The 6560-nt window shown below is 38.5% G+C and overlaps 1 pseudogene; it reads right to left on the minus strand.

The window, feature by feature from the left end:
• Positions 1–4586: 4586 nt before the first annotated feature.
• On the minus strand, positions 4587–6323 carry LOC102280486 (ribosomal protein S6 kinase beta-1 pseudogene; annotated as a pseudogene).
• Between the last annotated feature and the right edge of the window lie 237 nt (positions 6324–6560).

Raw genomic sequence — 6560 nt, forward strand, 5'->3', positions numbered from 1 at the left:
TCATTAATAAAGTTAATTAAGAAAATATCTAGTTAAAAAATCTATAAGCATATATTGTATTAGCATTAGCTTTACTTTCTTGTCTCTAAAACTAATGGCTATTGCACCTCAGTATATTTATTTTTCTAAATATAGTGATATTTTATAAAAGGTAATAATTACAACTTGTCATCATCTGATATTTCTAATGGCACACTTTTAAAGAATTATTTAGGCATGGGCAATTTCATTTCCTTAATCATGTTCATCTATCAATGAGGCATGCAATACTATGTATCTCTTACTGTTTTAAAGGAGAATATTGTTTTTAAATGTGTTCCACATGGATAAAATGTAATATCATTTTGCAACTAAAATACAGACAAGTAAAACTAGATTCTGGAAATTGTCCAGTACAAAATTAAACTGCAGAAGTCTATCTGGAGATTTTCTTCCACATCTTTATTCCTCTTCACTGTCCCTTGGAACCCATTTCAAATGTGGATATCAAGTTCCATAAAATAGGGAAATGCATTGGTCCAGTTGTGTAAAGTAACATTTAAATGGAAAAATTCAAACAGCATATTTCTAATCTCTTCTGACTTTTAGTGAGAGGACTAAGAATAGGAATTAGAAAGAACTGGCATTTTATGTAACACAAATCCTATTGCTTTTGAAGGAACTTTTTTTTTTTTTTTTTCCCATAGACCAAAACCAGAGTGGGTGATTAGTTTAGGTTCATGGAAATTGGAACATCTGGCACAACATTCCTCTTACCCAGCTATTCCCCCTTGTCTGTGGCTGAAACGCTTAGGCAAACTTTGGCATGAGAGTCTATCATTTGCTGTACCATCCCTTTCCTTTCTTATTTGCCAATTAGTCTGTCATTTCAATTTCCACTTAATCCTCATGAAAATAACATTTTGCCATGTGCTCAGTCACAGTCATGCCCAACTCTTTGCGACCCCATGGACTGTAGCCCACCAGTCTCCTCTGTCCATAGAATTTCCCAGGCAAAAATACTACAGTGGGTTGTCATTTCCTTCTCCAGGGGATCTTCCCACCCCAGGGACTGAACCAGCATCTCCTGCATTGCAGGTGGATTCTCTACTCACTGAGCCATCGGGAAAGCCCCAACATTTTGCAAATTGTAGAATATTTTTATAGGCTCCCCATAGGGTCTTCAGTTTGAAATATTTGAATATTTTAATGATTCTGATTTAAAATATTTTTGTGTAATTTTAAAAAGTTTCTTAATACCCATATTATGGTTATCTTGATTTTTGCTTAATACTAATACATTCATTTAATAGAAATGACTCAAATGTACTTTAATCTCTCTTTTAAATTATATCCTGAATCATGACTATATCATTCAGAGTTTGTGGGGTAGTTGACCCCTTTAGTAAGGCAGGGGGTTTGAAATGCATGTTTAGACAAAAAAAAAAAGAGAGAGATTTCAAAGCAATATTCTCCAATTAAAAAAAAATAAAAGATCCTATGATAAACTATAATATAAAATAATACCAAAAAAGAATGTAAATGTATATATAACTGAATCACCATGTTGTATAACATGAATAAACAACACTGTAAGTCCAGCTTCTCAGGTCACCCAGTGGTAAAGAATCTGCCTGCCAATGCAGGAGATACAAGAGATATGGGTTCAATCCCCTGGTAAGGAAGATCCCCTGGAGAAGGAAATGGCAACCCACTCCAGTGTTCTTACCTGGAGAATCCTATGGACAGAGGTGCCTGGTGGGCCACAGCCCATGGGATCACAAAGAGTCATACATCACTGAGTGAGCACACAGCACACAAATCAAGTACACATCAATACAAAATAAACACACAAAAATAATTTCAAATTCCTAAAGAGTCAGTCTGAAGGAAAATGAATTCCAATGTGGAGTGAAGCCTATGCCAGTCAGGTGGGCTAAGTGATGTTTGTTCTTCAGTAAAGGATTATGTGACATGACCAAAATAATGCCTTTGCCTTCTAGCGAGGATTAAGAGGAGAAAAAAAAAAAAAATGAAGGAAATAGAGGGAAGGCAAGTGACCAAAATTCCTGTTTCTCCTTCCACATCCTGGTCTGCTGTTTGTAAGCTGAGCTGAGGATGAAGGCATGGGGACTGTGACTATATGGCACAACTGTGTACACGGATGTGATAACTGTTCACTGCAGTCCTGCAGGCAGGCTCAGCATCATAGCTTCAGGCACAGACCTGGGTGCAGGGTGCTGCAGACCATCAGGACTTCATGGGCAGGGACAAAAACAGAAGTTCTGCAGCACTGCTGCCTGTTTCCATAAGAGAGAAGTTTATTGGAACACAGACACGTTTGTCATGTTACCTATTGTCTTTGTCTGTTTTTGAGCTTCAGTGGCTGAGTTGAGTTTGTTGGAATAGAGATTAAACACTTACAAGGCTAAAATATTTACTTTTTGCCCTTTTAAGAAAAAGTTTGCCAACCCCAGGTCTAGAGTTTCAACAGGGCACAGCTGAGGCCTAATATATGGGTCCTGAGCAAGCATACAGAGAACAGAGTATGTTACAACAGCCTCCAAGGAATACAAGCTGGAGGAGCCATGTTCATGGGACCTCCATTGTCTCAGAAACAGGAATATGAAACAGGCTCCTACTGGCTTCCTAGGGCCAATTATTCACAGCTCTTCCTATACATTGGTAATTCAAGATGCAGTCATTGGAGTGTTTACAAAGTGGAAATTGACAAGTGCCACCAATCAGAGCAGGAACATGTACATTCATTCATTCATTTAAATTCCAGGTAGCTTATTTTAAAACATTTACCAGTATAGCACTGCTCAAAATATTGAAGAGTCAGAATTCACTGACAGTATTTTGAGGTTATATAGGCTCTCCCACCTACCCCAAAATCCATCTTAGAGCTGTGCTGAAAGGAATGACAAATATTCAAGTGGCTAATTGTTTTTATGCTTATAATAAGGATTACCTATGGTTTTAATTATTAAACTGGCCTAGTTTTAAAAGCAGATTAGCTTAAAATCTCTTGACTTATTTGATTATTCATTCACTTACTCATTCATTCATTTATTCATTCCTATATTTGTGTATTGGAGAAGGCAATGGAAACCCACTCCAGTACTCTTGCCTGGAAAATCCCATGGGTGGAGGAGCCTGGTAGGCTGCAGTCCATAGGGTCATTAGGAGTTGGACATGACTGAGCAACTTCACTTTCTCTTTTCACTTTCATGCATTGGAGAAGGAAATGGCAACCCACTCCAGTGTTCTTGTCTGGAGAATCCCAGGGATGGGGGAGCCTTGTGGGCTGCCTTCTATGGAGTCACACAGAGTCAGACACAACTGAAGCGACTTAGCAGCAGCAGCAGCATTATTTGTGTATTTCGGTTACCTGGTAGGTCAGCTCTTTAGCAAAATGAAATGAGTTAACAGATTTGTTTCTATAGATTAGTTTTTAGTGTAAGAAAATTTCCAAATACACATTGTGTATATATGCATATATATATTGAATTGTATTGAATGGAAATATTATATATATATAGGTAGATTTTGTATCATTTTAAAGCTTAAATGCCATGAATGTTTCTCATAAGACTAAATACTCTTGAAAACATGAAAAAAAAAGCCCATAAATTGTCTTTCACTTTCTTTTTTATATTAGTAAATATTATTTTTACTAGTAAATTAGTAAATATTATTTTATATTAGTAAATATTATTTTTCTTTCATATTTAAAATATTCACACAGGAAAAAAAATAGGGGTCTTCATCACCATCTAGATACTGAGAGGCTGTCTTCTGAACTATAGTTCTCAGTAAGGTCTCAGTAAAGTCTCAGAACATGACTTGCACCTTTTAGGCTGTTTGCATATATAATATCAATTTATAAGTTTATTTCATCTTTAATTTCATATTGCTGGAAAAAGCTTAACCAAGTTTTCTTGCTAATTTTTCTTAGCTGCAAGTATTACAGGTGATTTAATACTTTAGGTAATGAAAAGTTAACTCTTTTCCATACGGTCAGAGCATGACAGTGATTCAGAAGTTAGCCTATACCCTTAACACTGCCAGTTTCAAGTCATCAACATGAAAATCCTTGATAACGTTGAAAGACGTTGTTAGAATCAATTGATTGATGTGCCTCCCTCCTTGTTAGATGCTCTATCGTGTCCGACTCTTTATGACACCATGGACTGTAGCCCACCAGGCTTCTCTGTCCAAGGGATTATCAAGGCAAGAATACTGGAGTAGGTTGCCATTCTGTCCTCCAGGGGATATTTCCCAACCCGGGCTTGAATTTGGGTCTACTGCATTTCAGGCAGAAGAGTTTTGAAATACTATTTCACTTCAGTTCCTTTGCATCGCTGATTGATTTTTAAAAATCCATATTTATTTTTCCTGCCTGAAGTATTTTATGTAATGATATTAACTCTTCAAGGCTGTTTTCCTGTTTTACCTCGAAGGATACTCACATCTCCCCTTCCGACTTTTTTTGTCCTAAATTCATTAAAAGCATTGCTCTGTCGTAGATTCATATGCAGGTGCTCTGGTTGTTTGAAGATCATGGGAAAAACTTGGTTTTGTAATGTGTGGCAGTTTGGAGGTCATTTTGGAAGTTGTGGTTCCTCACTCATGGTCACATTCATCTGCTCTATTCTACTTATTTCCATTGACTATTCCACAGGTGGCTGAGGATTTGCCATGCTAGACATAGCATCTCTTCCCCTCAAATCCCCAGAAATTTGATGGGGCCAATGGGTATCTGTGGGTTGCCAATACTTCAAGGTGTCTGGATTTTTAATTCAGAGGAAAACTTTTCTTCTATGTTTTCAGGGACAGATGGAGCCACATATGCAAAACATGCCTCATTTCTAGGTGGTTGGCAATCTTACTGAACTCGGAGCCACCAGGGCTGTCAACAGGTAGGTATTCGGTATGTAAACTTTGATTCACATCCTCTTCAGATTGCAACAGGAATTTAAAGGCAGGGGGTGGGGGTGGGGTGGGGTGGGGGGGTGGAGCTCCTCCTTACAGTCAGCAATTCTTGCCCAGTTAATGCATATGAAGAATGGATGAGCTTGAACGTCTCCAGCATCTCCAAGACCAGCTCCAAGACAAGAAGCAGCATTTCTTTTCAGTGGCTTTTTAATCAGATCTCTGGCTTCTTGTATGAGGTAAGAAAATCGAGTTTACACTTGAGGACATTTCTTTCTCTTCTCCCAAGTTAAGGAGATGCTCCAGTCAACATGTCCTATATTAACGCTCCCCAATTCCACCAATCCCCAGCTCTACTATGGCCACTTCTCATCAATATTTCAGGGGTTATCTATACTACTGTTCCACAAAATGTGTGTGTGACTGTTCCACCATGAACACATTTTTTGAATAGTCCAAATTCTTAGTTCCCATGACCTTGTGAATAAGTATGACTTTCTCTGGCTTCAGGTGTCTGTAGATAGTCACTTTTTGATGTAAATGTCCAAAAGCCATGGGGATTTCTGCCAATAAAGCAGGTTGTGTGTTACATAAATATTTCCTCTTTTTTTCTAACTGCATAAATAATTCTCCTCTGCTGAGATACTCAAGGATGAAGTAGAATTCTCCACCAGTCAGAAAAGCATAGATTAAATCCACAATGAAGAGATGCTTTACTTTCTCCAGAATATTCCATCCTGATTTTTGTATGAGCTATATCTTTAGCACTTTTTTTGTTGTTGTTACTCTCATTGTTTTCTTAAGCACCTTCATGTCAAATATTTTCTGGGTTTTTGTTTCTGTTATTTTTCATACCTGAAAACCTTTCATAGGTCCCTATACCAAGGACTGCTGCTGCAGCTGCTGCTGCTACGTCGCTTCAGTCGTGTCTGACTCTGTGCAACCCTATAGATGGCAGCCCACCAGGCTCCCCCGTCCCTGGGATTCTCCAGGCAAGAATACTGGAGTGGGTTGCCATTTCCTTCTCCAATGCATGAAAGTGAAAAGTGAAAGTGAAGTCGCTCAGTCATGTCCGACTCTTAGCGATCTCATGGACTGCAGCCTAGTAGAGTGGGGTGCCATTGCCTTCTCCAATACCAAGGACTAATGTAACTCAAAACATCCCTGCTAGAATTTTTCTGTCCCTCTGTCCACAGTAGTTTCTGAGATTTCAAGTTTCTCACAACACTCCATGCCAAGGGCATATGGTCCAATGACCCCATAGTTCATGTTTTCATTTAACTGATCTCTCTCCTTTAGCTCATCCTCAGAGCCTATATCCTCTGGCTGGTCCAGGCTATTTCAGACACTCCTGACGTGTCCTCAGTTTCCCTGTTTCAGAAGTCTGGTGCTGGGTAGGAAGCCATCTCAGGTCCTTTATGACCTCAAGGGCTGAACCCTCCACCTCTGTAGCCATTTCCAGCTATATGGCCTATCATCCATCTATCTATCTATATTTAAACCATCTATCCTTTGCCTAAGAGAAGGTAAAGTTAACACAGAGACTAATGAACAAACTAGGCAAAAAAACAGGTTCAATCCATGATCTCTACTTGAAATGACTACACAACAACATACTTTCTGAATAGAAAAAAGCACAAACA

This window comes from Bos mutus, chromosome 1 (genome assembly GCF_027580195.1).
Source record: "Bos mutus isolate GX-2022 chromosome 1, NWIPB_WYAK_1.1, whole genome shotgun sequence".
In the NCBI taxonomy this organism is placed as follows: Eukaryota; Metazoa; Chordata; class Mammalia; order Artiodactyla; family Bovidae; genus Bos; species Bos mutus.